Genomic DNA, 19,893 nt, shown 5'->3' with positions numbered 1-19,893 from the left:
TGTCCGGTCTTCCATGCAGTGAGGAAAATCCTTCCACATCCTGAAGGAGACCTTAAATCTGGCAAAAATGCTAACAGCAGGGTTCTTGTGATAATTCTCCCCAGTAAGGGAGAATTAATCTGCTGAACGACTGCAACTGGTACAGTCAGGATGGCAACTCTTGAGCAAAGTGGTCATGTGGCATCTCATTTAACAACTGCTTCCTTCAACAAACAAGACTGTGGTTGTTTCAGTCCAACTGTGGTTGTAAGTGGAGGAACTACCTATATCTGTATGCAAATTCTTAGTAATCCTTAAAATTCCATAACTTCAACCAATATTATAAATATATTTATCTATGATAAATATACATTGATGTTTGGCAATAATCTTCCACATTTTGCATTTCATGTGTTTCTTTCACATCACTTTTATTTCAATTCCGTTTCTTGTCAAAAATTCTAAAGAACTAATATTTTTCAAACAAAATCTTCCGCCATTACAGCCTTTTTTTAAAGCTGTTATCCATTCAGAATTCAAGAAACTAACATCATACATAGACATTTTAAGTAAGTGAGCAAAGATGCTTATCACCATGGAGACCTTTGCACAGTTTCTTATGTTCCCATCAGACCTCTGTGACATACACTGAACTAAAAGCAGCATTTTTATATATTTTCAATTATATTCTCCACAGAATCATCATGGCAAAATAAATCTGTTCTTATAACTCCATGTCCAGTTATTTCTGGACTAAAATAGCACTTGGTCTTACCTGAACTGTATTTCTCATAAGCTTGTAGAAGGGTCCAGGATTGGGTTATTCTCACGTCCAATCTGCCCAGAGACTGAGTTAAATTTGAAGCCACGCCTCTCTGCTTCCTGTGCCTGGCTCCACTTTCAACAAAGGTCTCAGCTCCATGGAAAACCTATAAACAAGGCAGAAGGGAAAGGTCCCTACATCCCCAGTCTCACTCACTACCCCTAAGTCCTACAGAAGCTACATCAGGGTGGGACCTGGACCCTTCTATAAGCCTACAAGAAATACAGTTCAGATAAGACCAACTGCTATTCTCCGTAGGAGCTTGTGGAATGGTCCAGGATTGGGAGATGCCAAAGCTACCTACAAGGGAGGGAACTAAGAAGCAGAAGGCAGGGCTTTCAAAACCCTTTGCAAAACCCTCCGACTGAATGAGGCTTCAGCTGAGGAATAGGCATCAAGCTGATAGTGCTTAATGAATGGCGAGGGCGAAGTCCAAGTAGCCGCCGGGCAGATGTCCTCAAACTGAGCCTGGGAAGATCAGACAGCCGAAGTTGCAGCATTCCTTGTAGAGTGCGCAGTTATGCCGGCTGGAACCGGAATGCCCCGTGCCTGATAGGCGTTGGAAATAGCTGACCTGATTCAACTTCCAATGGTTGATGGGGTGACCCTAGCCCTTAAGGAGGAAGGACGACAGGAGACAAAAAGCTCCTCCATTCGACAGAATGAAGCGGTATGCCTAAGATAAATGCACAGCGCTCGCCTGACATCCAATCTATGCCAAGAATGCTCCCTGTCCCTTGAAGGGGCTGGGCAGAAATCCAGCAGCACCACTTCCTGCACCCTGTAAAAGGGCAAATTAATTTTTCGCAAAAAGGAAGGGTCCAAACCAAGAACAACCCAATTCATATGAAAAACACAGATATCAATTTCTTGCTGATGGGAGCTGGTCATTTCGGCTCCAGAATCTTGGACACGTTTAACTGTCAGATGAGCCATCTATCAGCCATCTGACAGCTTACCTTTTTCTTCGGGCCAGAAGATAAGGTGAGCTTTTTGCCGGGCATTGCGCCAGCCAAATCCTCGCAGATTGCCTCTGGGAGGGGGGGGTGGCCAGCCAACGGCAGAATTGCCTCCGTGCCAGGAATTCCAGCTGCATTAGCAGCACAAAACAAGACTCAAATCCTCAGAACAAAACTTGATTTATTGATTCCAAGACGAGCGGACCCCGTTCATCTGGATCTTTAATTGTTTGTATCATTTCTTAGCTTCAGTTTTTGTTTTTACAAGAATTCCTTCTGATATCTTGCTTTCTAAAGAGATACCCAAAATGGCGCCGAGCAGCTTCGTAACACTGCTTGAGTTTTGAATTTCTACGGAATTTAAAACCTCAAAGGGAAGGAGTGATTTAATACTAAATTAATCAGTAACAGCTGCACAAACTAGCACAGACTTATTAATTGGTTGAAGAAGATTAAGACCTGGAATGGCTTTTAAGCAAACCCCCCCCCCCCCCCGGCTGCAAAAGTTCGTCTGTCCCTGGCACGAAACTACAGTCTCCATTTCCTCCCCCCACAGGCGAGCTACTGACTAAAGAATCTTTTCAGAATGAGCTGGCCGAGGCATTTAAAAATTTTGCAGCAACGATGGAAATAAAACTTAAGGAAGAGATATTGGTTGCGCATAAAGATCTGTCTGATAAATTTGAGACTCGGGTTCCAAAGATCAGGGAGGATATGGTGGGGGTTGTTAATTTGTTAACAGAATATGTCTCAGAAATTGAAGACAGATTAGAAGATCTTAATGATGCCAAGACTAATATGGTATCGAAAATAGACGTGGTGCAACAAAAAGTTGGAAATGCTGAAAAAGAAATTATTATGCTACAGTATAGACAAATGGAGTTTGCTTTAAGAATAAGAGGTTTGCGTGAAAACAGTCAGGAGAATTTGAAACAGATTCTCTCAGAAGCCTTTGATAATCTGTTGGGAAGGCCAGGGGGAAATTATGATTGGCAAATCGATAAGGTTTATCATCCTAACTTCTGGCTGGCGAAACAGAAGCAGCTCCCAAGGGACATTGTAGTTTACTTTACTACAAGAGACATGAGGAATATGATATTGCAAGAGTCCTATAAAACTAAACTTCAAATTGGGGGTCAGGAAGTGATTGTTCTGAAAGAGCTTCCACCTCAAATGTTAAGATCCAGGAAAGACTATGCTTTTTTAGTTGAAGAGCTTAAAAATCATCAGCTACAGTTCAGATGGGAGGCACCAGTTGGACTTTCATTCATCTTTGAGGGGCAAAGATACCATCTTAAATCAGTAGGGGAAGCTCGGGACTTTTACCATAATATCTTGAAGGCTGGACATCCTGCCCCACCTGGACCTAGAGAAAGAGAACAAGAAGGACAAGCTAGACAACAAACTACACAACTATCAACAAGGATGGATCATCTCTCTTCCTCAGAAGTTCAAGGCGCCAAGGAACAAAGTCAAAACCGTGTGATTACCAGATGAATGGATCAACAATTAAAAAAAACAACAATCAATTAATTACCAATGATTTGTTTTCTAGAGTGAAGAAGATAAAGATATGTGCCAGATTTTCATCAGTTCATAACCCAGTTTGGATGGAGTTGGGAAGGGTGATGCAATCAAGAAGGGGTTGGGAGATTGAATGAAAATTTATTTAGACATGATAAATATATTAATGAATGTAAAAATTGTTAGCAGAATACTTCGTTTTTAATATGAATAAGGGTACATCTATGGACTGAATGTACAGCTATAGAGATTAATTTGACTTTGCACTTAATAACTTTAGTTAGACTGTCGGTGGTGCAATAATGGAAGAAGGAAGACTTCCCTATAATTCAAGAAAGGACACTGAAAGTCACAAATTTAGCTGAGAGGGCTAAAATACCTGCATATCTTAAGCACTAATTAAAGGAGAGATATAAATGAGACTGGGCAAAATGGACGCATTATATACAAAATAAATATGGATAAACGAGATGGGGAAAAATGGATTGATTATATTCAAAATAAATAAGAAATTCCAGATAGCTTATGATTAACACCAGGACTGATAAAAATTGTTTAAAGTTAGTTTAGCAAGGAGGAGCTAAGCTCAATATAAAGAAGTTATCAATTTTTTTTTACTCTTTTTTCCAATATATTTTAGACTGTTTTTGTTAAAGATTTATACCGTGTATGGGTTCTGGGAAGTCGGGGGAGGGAAGGCTGGGGGGGTTAGGGGGGAAGGGAGGAGGGAGGGAAGTTTGACGAGGGGTGTTAGACTTTAATGTAATATGATTGCACATGTATACTGTTTTTTCTTTTTTCTTTTTCTTTAAAACTACGATATGTTAAGTATGGAAGTATAAATACTATCAACATAGATTGGAGTTTGCTCAGAAGCGGAAATACACCAATGAGAGGAAGAGTGGGAAACAGAGGGGAGATGGGAAGAGAGGGAGGGGAGAGGGTGAGGGGGGAAGATGAGGAGGATAAGGAGGAGTAGAATGTAGAGAGAAATATGGGAAGAGAGAGATAGGAGAGATGGTGAGGGGGGAGGATGAGGATAGGGAGGAGTGGAATGTAGGGAGAGGAGAGGGAGAGGGGAAGGGGAAGTAGAGTGGGAAGGGATGATGGAGGGAAAATAGGAAGTAGGAGAGAGGTAGAAGAGGAAGGTGTATGGAGAGCAGAAGAGCTAATAATGGGTTTTCATTTTTTTAATTTTTTGGGGTGTTGATGACAAGAGGAACTGATGTGATCCTTATTTGTTACTATATGATACTGGCTATGTATAGTGTACATGTGATTGTATGTTGTGAAAATGGAAATTAAAAAATATGTTTTAAAAAAACAAAAAAAAAGAAAATAAAAGAAAAACACAGATATCAATCCTTGAAGACAAGGCACTCAACTTCCAGATGCATCTCGCGGTGGTGACCGCCACTAGGAAGACCACCTTGAGTGTGAGGTACTGTGTACTAACTGTCCTCAACAGCTCAAAGAGTTCCTTTGTAAGGGGCCAGGCAGAAATTCAGCAGCACCAGAAACAGATCCCATGTGGGAAACTTGTGGATTGCCGGTGGCCTGAGATTAGCACCCCCCTTGAAAAAACTTTTTATCACTTGATATTGAGCAAGAGGCCTGCTCCCCTCGCCCCTTAGTACTGTGGAGAGGGCCGCCACCTGCCTACACATGGTATTGTGAGAAAGGGCTTTCTCCAACACATTCTGCAGGAACTCTTAATATCTGAGGGGCCGAGGCCAAGGCAGGGACCACATGCGCTCCCCTGCACCAGTTCCTGAAGGTGGTCCACATGGCGTTATACATACGCATGGTGGACTGCTTGTGTGATGCCTCAATTGTTCCGATTACCCTACTGGAGAAATTGGCCACCCTAAGTTGTTCCCATTTAAGTGCCAGGCTGTCAACTGGAGCCACTGCGGCTCCTGATGAAACAGGACCCCCTGACACAAGACGACCTCCTCCTTGGGAATTCTCCAGTGGGGGGGGGGGATATTGAGAGGTCCAATAGATCTGCAAAACATGGTCTGCAGGGCCAAAAGGGTGCTACCATAACTACCTCTGCTCCCTCTGTTTCCACATTCCTCAGGACCCTGGGAATGAGGGTAATGGGTGGAAATGCATGAAGGGGACCCTCCAGCCACCGGCAGCACAGTACGTCCATGTCCTCTGCTCCCTGAGCTGGTAAGCGGGAGATGAACCTAGGAAGCTGGGTGTCGGTTATTGACACGAAGATATCCACAAGCGATTGTCCGAAAGTCCGGCAAATTCAGCGAAAAAACTCGGCCTGAAGTTGCCACTCCCCGTGATCGACAGTGGCCTACTGAACCAGACTGCCTGCTCGTTGTCCAATGCCGGAGATGTGTTCCACAATCAGAGGCAGAAAATGACATTCCACCCAGGACCCCAGTCTGAATGCCTCGTGCCACAGGGCCACCGATTGGGTGCCCCCTTGCTTGTTTATGTGACACTTGGCAGCTACATTGTCAGTGTCAACACAGGGCAGCCGGTGACCTGTGTCATGAAGTGCCTGAGAGCCAGATGGACCGCTCTCAGTTCTAACTAGTTGATATTGTGTTTTAAGTCCACCAGCGACCACTGACCTTGTGCCAGCTGAGAGTCCAGCAGAGCTCCCCAGCTGAAGAGGCTTGCATCTGTGGTCAGAGTGAGGCGCATCAGATCCTTGAAGACTGAGCCCTTCTGAAGAGCTGGTGACAGCCACCATCACAGGGACAAGAGGACCTTGATCTTGAATGACGCATCACAGGTGCCGTTGCATTGATGGGGAAGCAGCAGCCACTGCAGTGTCCGACCATGGAGGCGAGCCCGTGGCACTATAGCAATGCAGGAAAACATTTTCCCCACCAACTTGGACATAAGGAGAACAAGAACAGGCCATTCCCTATGGACCTGCCTCACCAACTGGATAATGCTCTCCCTACGCTCGAAAAGACCGGTAAACCTTACCCTCTGCTGCATCAATAATAGCACCCAGGTGTTGTAGCCTATTTCAAGGAACCAAATTACTCTTTGCAAAGTTTACGGAAAACCCATACTCCTGCAAGGTTCGAATGGTTAAGGCGAGGTGCGACCCTGCCTGCTGGGATGAAGACGCCTGAACTAAAGTATCATCCAAATAACACTGAATTCTAATTGGTACTGATCGTAGGTGTGCAGCCAAGGTGGCAAGAACCTTGGTAAAAGTCTGAGGAGCTGAAGTGAGGCCAAAAGGAAGAGCCCTGAACTGGTAGTGGATGCCCCTAAAGAAAAACCTCAAAAACTTCCTATCCTCCTGAAGGATCAAAATATGAAGGTATGCCATTGTAAGGTCCACCAAAGCCATAGTCTTCTGGCCTAATCAATGCAAGAATGGTCTTCAAGGAGGCTATTTTGAACCTTCTATATACAATGTGCGATTCCAAAGTTTAAGATCTAAAATTGCTCTCCACCCCCTCCCCAAACTTTTAGGAACCACAAACAAATTGGAGTAGAACCCCAATCTCACCTGGTCTTTGGGAACCAGCTCAATAGCCTGAATCTCAAGAATGTGTTGAATGGCCACCTTCATGAGATTCCACTTGACAGGATTCCTTGAAGAAGAGAAAAACTGAAACCTTTTTGGGGAGTAGGAGATAAATTCCAGATGACAGCCAAATTTAATAGGGCCCACTGGTTGGTAGTAATGGAATCCAACTGGGGGATTCCAAGCAGAGGCAGCTGCCAATTGGAGGATTTGCTCACTTGCCTCTGCGAAAGGGGTGACCACCTCCCCCACGAAAGGGCCTCTTGTTCTGGGGTTGGTATCTGGACCTATCTTGAGGATATGCCCTGTATGTCTGCCTAATCTGTTGTCTATCACTATGGGATGGAAAATACCTGGATTGCTGGTCCTGTGATCAAAACGAAGGTCTACGGTAGTATGGGGCTGGCCTCTGGTCCAACTGCTTGGCCGCTGTAGGAAAAACCTTTTTTTATTCTTGTCTTCCATAATAATGGGATCCAGAGATGCTCCGAATAACTGGGTCCCCATATAGGGAAAGGTTGCCAGCCGCCACTTAGTCTTGGCATCTGCCTGTCAGTTGTGAAGCCACAAAAGCCATCTGAAGGTCACCGAAGTTGCCAAGGCCCTGGATGCATACTTCACTGCATTGAGTGTGGCATCTGAAGAAAACTGAGTAGCAGCAATTAATTTGTTTAAGTCTTGCTGCAACCTTTAATCATTTGGGGGAATATGCTCTTGCATCTGACGCAGCACAGCAACGTGGTTCGATTAAAGAATGAAGCTGAGGCCGCTGACTTAATGGCCCAGGATGCAGCTTGAAAGGTCTTTCGCAAGGTAAGCTCAGCCTTTTTATCCTCAGCCTTGAAATTATCGGTGATATATCCTGAGACAAGAGAAGGGGAAGTGGCCAGTGCAGCCAGAAGAGGGTCTACAGCTGGCATTTGCAGTGCCTAAGAAAATTCTAGTTCTAAATTGTAAAACCGCCCTTTATTACCCCCTGGGGTGGGAAACGCACCTGGTTTCTCCCGTTGGTTTTTTAGCACATCAAGAAAAAGTTGAGCGGGAATCTCCTCCTTTGCAGCCAGAGGCTCAGAAAAGAGATCTCCCCCCTTCTTTGGTAGCTGAGAGGTAACTGGTTCAGAAGATTCCTCACCTAAATCAGCAGTGGCCTCAGCCTTGCTTAAAAGAGATATAAAGAGCTCAGGAGAAAACAGCCCTGAAAAAGCTGGAGGCTCTGGGACTCACTCTTCATCATCAAGACAAATCTAGGTCAGGGAGAGGTCCCTCACCCCCACTGACCCTTCACTGGCCAATAAAGGGGAGGCTGGACTATCCTGAGTCAGGTGTTGAGAGTGCAGTTGGTCTATAACACCTCATGGGGTCCCACACATAGGTCGTTCAGGAGAGGGTTGCGGCCTCTGCTGTAGGCCTGTGGCAATGCCCTGAGATATAGCTTGGGCTATGAGTTGCTTGAAATAGTCCAGAAGCTCAAGCAACATTGGAAAGCTGGCAGAGGAGGAACTCCCAGGAAAAGGAGCCTGTAGTGCCAATCTGGGGCTAGTTGGGACCATGTGAGCAAAGGGATCCCCAGCCCCCTCCCCTGGATCCCCTGAGGAAAGAGGGGGAGATAATGAGACATCATCTCCAATAGACCCAATATTGTGTCCAGGGGACCTATTAGATGGGCCTGGAATGGGTGATTTCTTAAGAGGGGATCTAGATCTAAGTGGAGAAGGGCTAATCCTGTCCATTTGGGATTGTCTCTCTGCCCTCTCCACCCTCTTCCCCAAGGCCTTGTGCCTTCTAAGTTCGTCCTTTTCCAAGGCCATGGAGGGACGCTTAGGTGCAGTCTTCTTGGCCCTAGGCGAGGTCTGGGCCTAGATCTGCTGCCCGAGGTGGAAGGAGCCTCCTCTCTCTCGCTTGCAGAGTCCGCCATTTTGTTCAGCCCCATGCCACTCACAAGATGCCCAAAAATGGCGCCCGGCTGCCTCAGCGACATTAACTTCTCCTTGGACGGCGTCCGGTTCTCTAATCGTCTGCAGAGCTTGTCCCCTGAGGCTTTCCAAAGCCTCTGAAGCCCCGACACTCCACGTGGTCTCTGATGCCAATTTCCACTTCGCCTGCTTGCTGGTGGCTACCTGCAAGCACCAAGGCCGTCCCCCATCACACAGGAGCTCGGCACTCAGCAGCAGCTGGAAGAAAAGTCTCTTGTGCGGCTGCCAGCCACCCAACAAGGTGCTGTTCCACAGCGGCGCTTAGCGGCCTCCACATGGCCTTTAGGGAGCCAAATCAGGCCATCCACCAGTGCCTTTGACTCCCTACCTCCAATGGCAACTGCCACATTTGCAAAGAGAAGGCCAGGAGAGGTAAAGAGGGGAAAGGATAAAGGGTCCAGGAATGAGGTAAACTAGTCCAACTCTCAGGAGCCAAAAGAAAATGTGTCTCTCTTGGGCCAGACTGAGTTGAAAGTGGAGCCAGGCACAGGAAGCAGAGAGGCATGGCTTCAAATTTAACTCAATTTCTGGGCAGATTGGACGTGAGAATAACCCAATCCTGGACCCTTCCACAAGCTCCTAGGGAGAACAGGAGTTGTTCTGAATGATAGAATCCTTCATCAGATTCCTCCATATGTCTTCATTAATGCATCACCTCATGGTTTACTAAATATTGGATTTGCATGTTAAGTCACTGATTAAACAGAATAGAATAGAAGGGACTAATATATTTATGCTTAAAATAGTATGTGGTGCCTTCTTTTCATTGGCAACCAAATCTAAGAACTTTAGTTAGCCTTCAATTTTCTCAACCATAATTATTTTGCAGTACCTCTGATTAAACATAGTGAATGTCCTTGTCAAACAGTCAAGGAAAAGTTTTCATTAAAAAAAACACTAAAAGAGGTTGGTCATGCTGGATGTCATAGCTGGTCAAATCTTTTTAACTCGGGATAAGGAGGAGGGAACAATTTGCCAGTAGAGCAAAAAGACAACAAAAGAAGGAGCAGGGGCACAAAAGATCAGCTCCTAATTGATAAAATGATATTAGAAAATTGTAAGAACAGAAAAACGAACTTGAATATGGATTGATTACAAAAAGGCATTTGACTCACTGCCACATAGTTGGATCATAAAATGCTTAGAAACAACAGGCATTAGCAAAAATATTACATCCTTTACTGAAAAGGCAATGAAACAATGGAGAACTGAGTTGGCAGTAGGGAATGAGATCTACGGAATGGTTAATATCAAGCGAGGAATTTTCCAGGGTGATTCACTTTCACCTCTTCTCTTCATCATCGCAATGATCCCACTATCAGTAATCTTTAAAAAAAATGAAATTAGGCTACCAAACAGCCAAAGAAGCTGAAAAAAATTCGCATTTACTATATATGGATGATTTGAAACTCTATGGAAAGTCAGAAATAGAAATCCAATCATTGACAAACACAGTCCGAGTATTCAGCACCGATATTTCAATGCAGTTTAGCATGGAAAAATGCGCCACTGTATCCATAAAAAGGGGCAAAATCACTACATGTGAGGGAATTGAAATGCCCAATGGCCAACTAATTAAATGCAATGAAAATGAAGCCTACAAATATTTAGGCTTTCTGCAGTTGGATAACATCAAGCATGGGTACTTACCTGATACGCCTCTTCTCATAGTGGGGGGAGGAGTATCCAGAATGGGTTGACCTTGTCCTCTCATGATTGGATGAGTCAGATAAGCTTTTTGGGCAATGCCCCCTGGCCAGCAGATATTCCCCATATTTGATGAAGAGCTCTATCCGACTCATTGCACCATTCACTCCAGATTCTTAATTCAGTTCTTAGCTTTTATCGTCTTCAACATCAATATTTATATAACTTCATAAAACAATGAACATAACACTTAGTTGGACAAACATAGTCGGGGAGGGACTGGATACTCCTCCCCCCACTATGAGAAGAGGCGTATCAGGTAAGTACCAACGCCCTTCCTCCATAGTGAGGAGGGAGGAGTATCCAGAATGGGACGTACCAAAGCCTGCACGTCCCTAGGGAGGGAGACCCCTGAGGCCCCATATCCCCCCCTCATGCCAGTTGAGGCATGGGCCCTGCCCTGTGAACCGCCTGCAACACCCTGCGGCCAAAGAGGCTTCTGCCGAGGCAAAAGAGTCCAGTTTATAATTCCTAGCAAAGGGAGAGGGGAAAGCCGACGTGGCTGCCCTGCAGATTTCGGCCAGGGATGTCTGTGTGGCCCAGGCCATGGATGTGGCTGTGCTCCGCATGGATTGATGTCTGTAAGCCCTGCGATTGGTATGCAGTGGCGATGCAGGTTCGCAACCACCTGCCTATTGTGGCGGAAGTCACCTCGTTACCCAGGACCTGGTTGGAAGGAGACAAACAAAGCTTCGGATTTCCTGTTTGGCCTGGTTCTCCTGAGGTAAATCCTCAGAGCCCTCCTTACACCCAGAGTATGCCACTTCTCCAACGGGTGGGAAGGGTCTGGACAGGAGTTGGGCAAATCAGTTCCTGGGCTCGATGGAAGCAGGGGCCCACCTTGGGGATGAAGGACGGATCCAGTCGTAAGCCCACCCTGTCTTGGTGGAAGACACAGAGATCCTCCCTGGTGGACAGAGCTTGCAGTTCGGATATCCACCTGGTGGAGGTGATGGCCACCAGAAAGGCCACCATAAGAGTCACGAACTTAAGGGAAACTGTTCGTAAAGGCTCAAATGGAGCGCCTGTTGGAGCGTCCCCTACCCTGTGTAAGTCCCAGGAAGGGTACCTGAATACCGTGTGCGGTTTGGGGTTGGAAGCCCCCTTGAGGAATTGCCTGACCATAGGATGGTGAGTCAAGCTCTGGTTCCTGCCATGCAGGAGAACTGACGAGATGGCTGAAATCTGTCTCCTAATCATGTTAGAAGCTAACCCTCTGTCCTGGCCTGCCTGGAGGAAGTCCAGAATCTGAGGCACTGAGGCCTGGATAGGATTGTACCCTAGGGAGTTACACCATGAGGCAAAGGGCCACCACATAGAGCCATAGATGCGCTCTGTGGAGGATGTGCGGGCAGTCTGGATAGTCTGCATCACCCTGGGGGGGAAGAGGTCTTTCCCCAGGATGCTCTGCTCAAGAGCTAAGCGGTCAGCTGGAGCCATTGAGGGTCTGGGTGCTCCAGCAACCCCTGGTTAAGGGATATCCCCTCCTGGGGGATTCTCCAGGGTCTCTCCCCTGAAAACCACAGCCTCCGGGGCCAGTGAGGCAGCAACAGAACCCCTTCCGCCCCCTCCCGAAGGATTTTCCATATGACTCTGGGGATCAGGGGTAAGGGTGGAAAGGCATACCGATGACTCCTGGGCCAGGGGCTTCGCAGAGCGTCCACCCCTTCTGCCTCCCGTGTCTGGTACCTGGAGAAGCACCTCGGGAGCTGAGCATTGAGGGGCATGGCGAATAAGTCGAATAAGTCGGCATGGGGACTGGCCTGTCTGACCCTTTTCCCCCGGCCATAAGGGTGCTATGATTAGCACAGAGATATTTTGAATGTAAACACAGACGGAGTTCAATGGTCAGCCACTAGAGTGTGTGTAAAGATGAAGTGAGGGAAGCTAAGGCTCACAATAAAGAAAGGCCTGCCGCAAAGGTAAAATAATAATAATGATAATAACAACAATAACAATAACAACAACAACAACAACAATAATAATAATGTAAAGAACAAAAAACTACTGAAGGCCCAACAGACGAAACAAGAATACAGAAAACATGTGATAAAATCAAGAATGGAGAGTTGGCAGAACAAAGCACTGCATGGCCAATTTCTGGAAAAAATAAAAGATAAAGTGGACAGTGAACAAACTTGGTTATGGTTAACAACAGGTACATTAAAGAAAGAAACAGAGTCACTAATCCTGGCTGCGCAAGAACAAGCTATCCGCACAAATGCCATTAAGGCCAAAATCGAAAAATCCTCTGATGATGCCAAATGCAGACTTTGCAAAGAAGCTGATGAAACTGTTGATCACATACTCAGCTGCTGTAAAAAAATCGTGCAGACTGATTATAAATTGCGACACAATTCAGTAGCACAAATGATCCATTGGAATTTGTGCAAAAATTATAATATTAAAACAGCAACAAACTGGTGGGAACATCAGCCTGAAAAAGTCACCGAAAATCATATGGTCAAGATCTTGTGGGATTTTCATATACAAACAGACAAAATACTGGCGCATAATACACCAGACATCACACTGGTTGAGAAAAATAAGGTCACAATCATAGACATTGCAATACCAGATGATAGCAGGGTAGCCGAGAAGGAACATGAAAAAATTCCAAAATACCAGGACTTAAAAATTGAAATTCAACGACTATGGCACAAACCAGCAGTGGTAATTCCAGTGGTAATTGGCACACTGGGTGCTATTCCAAAAGCACTGGAATTACATTTAAAACAGTTAAAAATTGACAAAATCACCATCAGTCAAATGCAAAAAGCCGCACTGCTTGGAACTGCACGCATATTACGAAAATACGTTACAACGTCCTAGGCCCCTGGGTGGGGCCCGACTAGTAACCAATGCCAAATCCGGCGAAACAACTGGCCGCTGTGATACAATTGTATAATAATAATAATAATAATATAACCCCACCACTACCACCACCAACAACAAACATTTATATCAGTCATTTAATAGGCTCTATTCCACTCTGGGTTCCCCATGCCCACAAGCAGAACATCTTCAGGACCTTCCAAAAGAGTGTTAGAATGGGGACCAGTCTAATTTTCAAAGGGATTATATTCCAGAGGGAGGAAGCCATCACGGAGAAGGTCGTTCTTCTGGATCCCGCTAGATGTATCTCCTTAGGGGATGGGACCCACAACATTTCTTGCCTCCCTGCTCTAGTGGGTTGGATAGATATGACTGGCAAGAGATGATCCCTCAGATAACCTAGTCCCAAGCCACAAAGGAAGGGTTTTAAAGTTGACAACCAGCACTTTGAATTGCACCTGGAAACAAATCGGCAACCAACGTAGCTCCCGCAGGACAGGTGATAGATATGCACAACAAAGTCTGCACAAAACCATGCAGGCCACTGCATTTTGCACCAACTGGAGCTTTCAGGTGCTTTTCAAGGGCAGCCCCATGTAGAGCGTGTTGCAATAGTCAAGACGGGAGGTGACTATTGCATGGGTGACCCTGAGTAAGGATTGTTGGTCCAGGAAAGGGCATAACTGTGCAATCTGCAGTTGCAGAAAGGCCCTTCTGGCCACAACTGCCACCTGCTCTTCAAACATGAGTCACGAGTCCAGAAGAACCCCCAGACTACACACTGGGTCTATTTGGGGCAGTGCCACCCGCCAAAACCAAAAGTGCCAATTCTCCATGGACCAAAGAACTCCAAACCCAAAGCTACTTGGTCTTGCCATGGTTCAGTTTCAACCCATTACCCTCCATCCAGCCGCTAACAGCCTCCAGGCACTGCGAGAGAGGTGCTTAACTCACCACAGGCTGACAGATACAGCTGAGAATCATCAACATACTGATATCTCAATCCATGGTGATGGATGATCTTACCAAGTGGCTTCATGTAGATATTGAATAGGAGTGCAGAGAATACCAAGCCCTGTGGGATCCCGCAAAGCAGTGGGCAAGGGCCAGATCTCTCACCTATTAACACCAACTGACAGCGGCCATGAGAGCAACCACAGAGGAAGGAAATGCTCCAGGATAGCACAGAGCCCCCCACTCCTGATCCCACTCCAGAGGTATACCACGGTGGATGGTATTAAATTTAGGGGTCATTATTCATGACCACTAAAACTGAGCAAAAAACAGGATTGGATGAAAAAGAAAGCAAGATCCATTGCCACATAGAAACTTGCTTGTGCAACAATGGATAAAGATCAAAATATAAGAAATCAATTTTCAATTTAAACAACATAATAAAAGATCTGAAAAAAGAGAAATGTTATGAAAGTATGCTTAGCACACTGATTAATAAGTCAAAACAAAATGGAAGTTTGCCAAAAGCAGCAGAAACAAAAATTTTAAAAAGAAAAATTACTATCCTAAAATGCTACCTAAACAAATAAAGAGTGCATAATTCTTATAAACAATTCAATACATTTGATATAAAACTAGTCTGCAACATTGTAGTATTACATGAAGGGCAGACATCTGGATTGCTCAATTATGAAGTATCTTCATAAATTAAGTTTGTATTATTCACACTGTGTTTTTCTTAGTGCTAATTTCAGATTTTGACTGATGTAGAAAAGAATGAAGAAAATTCTGTACCATCTGCATGCCAGGAACACACAAGTATTTTGACAGACATTTCAACTAAAAAGGTCCCAGAACATCACCTGAATGAATCCAATGTAATGAAAAAATTGACATCTATAATTTTTTAAAGAATTCTTATCAACATTTATAAATATGTAACAAGAAAAATCCAGTTACTTTTATAAATTGGATTACAATATTATTTTTGTCCTCACTATAATCACTATTTCATGTTTGCATCTATACAACCAGTTTTTACTCAAAAATATTACCAGAGGAAAAAAGAGCTGGAGAGTTGTCTTCAAAAGCTACATGTACCAGTAGTAGTTACACAAGTACTGTTGAAGAACAATTGTAGCTAACACAAATACCACCTAAGATGGGATGAAATCATCATGTGTTATGCAATGCTTCTATGGATAGCCTGCATAAATAGCATCAAAACATTGGATTTGATACTTGCTTAATCAGGCACAGAAATTGTACATGTGATAAAAAAAAATTGAACTAAAGTAATGATGCTATTGGACAGAATGCAGTAAAAACTAAAAATACATAATTATGGCTTTCATCCAAAACATCAGATAACTAAAACTACGTATATAGATTTATATATGATAGGACATGGTGAAGGGACTTAAGTGGCAAATTAATAATAGATGCCCAGTTAAAAGATACTTTGTTTACCCAGCAAAGCAATTACTTTTTCAAAAAGTTTCTGTTTTATAGTTTTCAATATACAGATAGTCCTCAACTTATGGCCATAATGGAACCTACCCATTACAATGTTAAGTACAATGCTAATACATCACTCTTCATTAGACATACAATTGGTCTCAACAGACTTAAGAGTAGCTTCCAATGTAGACTAAAAATCTAGCGTCATACATTTGAATGCCAATAAAGTCAAATTTTGCTTTTCCCAACTTTTTATAACAGACTGCTTACTTTCCATTTTCACACTGCATCTGGCCTTTATTTACAAATTGTTCTATTTGTTCCCAGGTTCCTTTCCCATGTTTCTAATGCAGTCTTTATAAATAGTATCAAAAGTATCTTTTAAAAGTACACCTTAAAGAGACTGCAGAATCAGAAGAGATACTTGCAGAATACTTGGAAGAGACTAACAACTCAGTACCATGTTTCCCCGAAAATAAGACAGGGTCTTGTTTTCTTTTGATCCCCGAAATAAGCACTTGGCCTTATTTTCGGGGAGGTCTTATTATTTTTGAGGTGCAGGAGGCAGTAAGCGTGGTCATCTCATGGCTGCTGTGTTGCAATATTTTTAGGGAGGGCTTATTTTTGGCGGGAGACCTTATTTTAGTGCATGCGCTCAAAAATCCAATTGGGTTTATTATCCGGAGAGGTCTTATTTTGAGGGAAATACGGTACATATTTTGAGAAAACATGTTATTACTTACAAGAATCCTTCAACTTGATTTATAATTGTTTACCTGAAAAATTCTATTGAAACTAAATCCCAGTTAAAAATACAGAGGATTGGAGCCTAATATTTGTGGGTAGCAGATTCCAAACTAAATACAGAAATTTTTAATGTAAAGGACCATTGACTTACCTGAAGGGTCGTTTTCAGGGTGCTGCAAAGGAGAGTCCAAGCAAGGGTTAAATACAGGCAAACTGCCCAGAGCTGAATTGAAACTTTAAGCCACGCCTCTGTTGCTGATTATCCTCAGATTTTTCAATGAAGACATGGAACTGTTGCGCGCTGAGAAGTCCAACATTGGATCAACAAGAAACACAACTGGAACAAGTCCAACTGGAACATCCAAGGAAACAAACGCGATAACAGTGGAGCCAGAACCCAGGGTGGGGTGGACTCTCCTTCGCAGCACCCTGAAAACGACCCTTCAGGTAAGTCAATGATCCTTTTCCAGGGCGCTGCTCAGGAGAGTCCAAGCAAGGGACATACCAAAGCTAAATGTCACTAGGGCGGGAAGCAGAAGCAGGCAGGGTCTCTCCACTGGAATGAATACCCTGCAACACACGCCTCCCAAAGGCCCCTTCCGCTGAAGCAAACTTGTCTAACTTGTAATTCCGCACAAACGGAGATAAGGAAGTCCATGTGGCCGCCCTGCAAATCTCCTCAATAGGAGCCCAGGCTGCAGTGGTGGCAGCACTTCTGGTCGAATGCGCCGTGATGCGACTGGGTGCCGGTCGAGACTGCAGAACATGAGCGAGAGCGATGCAGGCCCTAAGCCATCCGCCAATCGTAGACGAGGAAACCTTCCTGCCCTGAGACGACGGCTGGAAGGATACAAATAACGACTCAGAATGCCGAAAACTGGCCGTACGCTTGATGTATCTGCGTAGCGTCCTGCGAACATCCAGCTTGTGCCAGCACTCCTTGCGAGGATGTCTCGGATGCAGACAGAAGTCAGGAAGGATGACCTCCTGGGCCCGGTGGAACCAGGAATTAATTTTTGGTATGAAATAAGGATCCAGCCGAAGGACCTCCCTCAGCTCCAACCAGTTGATGCTGTGCGATGCCTCTGCCGAGGACCACCTGCCCTGAACTATCTGGTTGCAGAAGTGGGCCCCCCAACCGTACAGACTGGCAACCGTCATGATGGTGAGCTGGGTTGGCTCCTTGAACGGAGACCCCTTCTTCAGGGCAGGAGACAACCATCACCCGAGTGAGCGACACACCTTCACGGTGACCGGAACGAGTCTCGGTGAGCTGCTCTCGTTGGCCTTTGATAGGGCAGCAGGAGCCACTGGAGGGGACGAGAGTGAAGACGCGCCCACGGAACGATGGATAGGCACGATATTATCTTGCCCAGGAGCTGTGATAGGAGAACGATCTTGGCACAAGGAGACCACTGTACCTGCATGGCCACCTCCCTGAGGCTCTGCACCCTCTCTGGTGACAGGAAGACCTGGCAGGCGACGGTGTCGATGACGGCCCCTAGATGCTGAAGTCTGGTCGTTGGGTGAAGATGGCTCTTTTCCAAGTTGATGGAAAAGCTGTGACTCCGAAGAACCTGCATAGTGTACTGCAGATCCTTGACTGCCTGATGGGGGGGATGACGACTGGATGAGCACATCGTCTAAATAGCAGTGCAGCCTTACTGGTCATGACCTGAGTAACGCCGCCACTGCTGCGAGAACCTTGGTAAACGTCCTGGGGGCCAATGACAGGCCGAATGGCATGGCCCGGTACTGGTAGTGGTGACTGGCGTAAGTGAACCTCAGGTATCTGTGGTGGGCTTTGCGGATGGGTATGTGGAGGTAGGCCTGTTTTAGGTCTATGGAGGCGAAGATGTCTCCAGGCCTGATGCAGCCCAGGATCAACTTGAGGGATTGCATCTTGAACCTCCGATAGGTGACATGATAATTTAGCTGCTTTAAATGTAGGATCCCCCTCCACCCTCCGGAGTTTTTGGGGACCAGAAACAGGATGGAATAGAACCCTGTCCCCTCCTGAACATGAGGTACCGGCTCTATGGCCTTGATCTCCCTGAGATGCCTTATTTCCTGTTACATGAGGGATCTTTTGACTAGGCACGAGGGAACGGGACACCTGATGAAATGACGGGGAGGAAGAGAGAGGAATTCTAGGGTGAGACCCAGTCGGATCGTTTGCAATACCCACTGGTCCGACGTGACCTGCTCCCACTGGGCGTGAAACAATTGGAGCCGCCGTCCTATGGGAGCTGATTCCCGACAGTCACTTATACTTTCTGAAAGGGCGGAAGCCAGATCCCCCCCGAAAGGGTCATCTGGAGTAATGCGGTTGGCGACCCCTATCCCGAAAGGACTGATGGTCCTGGGACCTGTCTGCCTGCTGGTGGAATGGGTGATGCGACTGAGCAGAACTGGAAGAAGGTTCCGAGTTCCGAAAGGACTGCCTCCTGTAGGAGTAAAAGCCCTTCTTATCGGATTTCTTAGAAACTGACGGCATCACCTTCTTTTTGTCCTTATTTTCCACTAGGACTGGATCCAAGACCTCCCCGAAAAGCTTGACCCCTTTGAAAGGGGCAGAAACCAACTTCCACTTGGAAAGTATAACCACGTTCCAATGCCTCAGACACAAGAGACGCCTGGTGGTGACATTTGAAGCCAGGGCCCAAGAAGCGAACTTAGCCACAATGAGGGTGGCATCAGCAGTATACTCAGTGGCAGCCATGATTTTATTAATCTCCTGCCTTAACTTGGTATCCTTAATTGGAACCCTCGCCATTAACTGCCTCAACCAGAGGAGAGCGGCCCTGGAAAGAAAGGAAGGCGAGGCAGACGTCTTAATTGCCCCTGCGGCCGCCTGGTGCGTCTTATGACAGGCATTCTCAGATTTCTTATCCTCAGCCTTAAGACCCTCTAACAAATCAGGTGGAAGCAGCGATGTTGAGGTGAGGGCTGCTACCGGAGGATCGATAGGTGGCAGCTTAAGCAAATCCTCCAGGCTGGAATCCAAAGTGTACAGCTTCTTATCATTGCTAGAGGGGGTAGCCATGGTAGCAGGCTGGGCCCATTGTTTCTGAACCAAATTAAGAAACATCTTGGGAATAGGAATGATCTCCTGGACTGAGACCGGTTCCTCAAATCCCCAGAGAAATCATCCAGTTCAGCAGGAGCTTGAACAGGTGGAGTGGACCCCATACGGGTGGTCAGCTTGGCCTTGTCCAAAATGGTTTTGAAATTTGCAATGTTAAATAGTCCCGAAGAAGAGGGCTTTTGAGCTGCTGCACCTTCCTCCCCTGAGAATTCAGCCTCCTGAACAGGCAGAATGTCATCCTCCTTCTCCCAGTCCGAAGCCTCGGAACCTGAAGAGGAATGGGGGGAATGCAAGGAACGTGGAGGAGAAGCAACCACGGGAACCGA

At 45.6% G+C, this 19,893-nt stretch overlaps 1 protein-coding gene across 5 annotated transcripts in view; it reads right to left on the bottom strand.

Annotated features, from left to right (window-relative positions):
* Nucleotides 1–19,893, bottom strand: part of SHOC2 (SHOC2 leucine rich repeat scaffold protein) — a 62,606-nt gene that overhangs the window by 29,646 nt on the left and 13,067 nt on the right. Inside the window, exon 1 of one of the 5 annotated variants that reach the window (XM_014065517.2) lies at nt 5,883–6,079. The exons of the other annotated variants lie outside the window; for them this stretch is intronic. The gene's annotated coding sequence lies outside the window, so the exon portion shown is untranslated. Of the gene's footprint in view, nt 1–5,882; nt 6,080–19,893 lie in introns of those variants that run through there. 5 annotated transcript variants of the gene reach the window in all.

Source organism: Thamnophis sirtalis, unplaced genomic scaffold, assembly GCF_051295495.1.
Source record: "Thamnophis sirtalis isolate CommonGarterSnake01/CBP01778 unplaced genomic scaffold, rThaSir2_p1.2 scaffold_11, whole genome shotgun sequence".
Taxonomy (NCBI): domain Eukaryota; kingdom Metazoa; phylum Chordata; class Lepidosauria; order Squamata; family Natricidae; genus Thamnophis; species Thamnophis sirtalis.
This window is presented reverse-complemented; position numbering and strand designations above follow the sequence as displayed.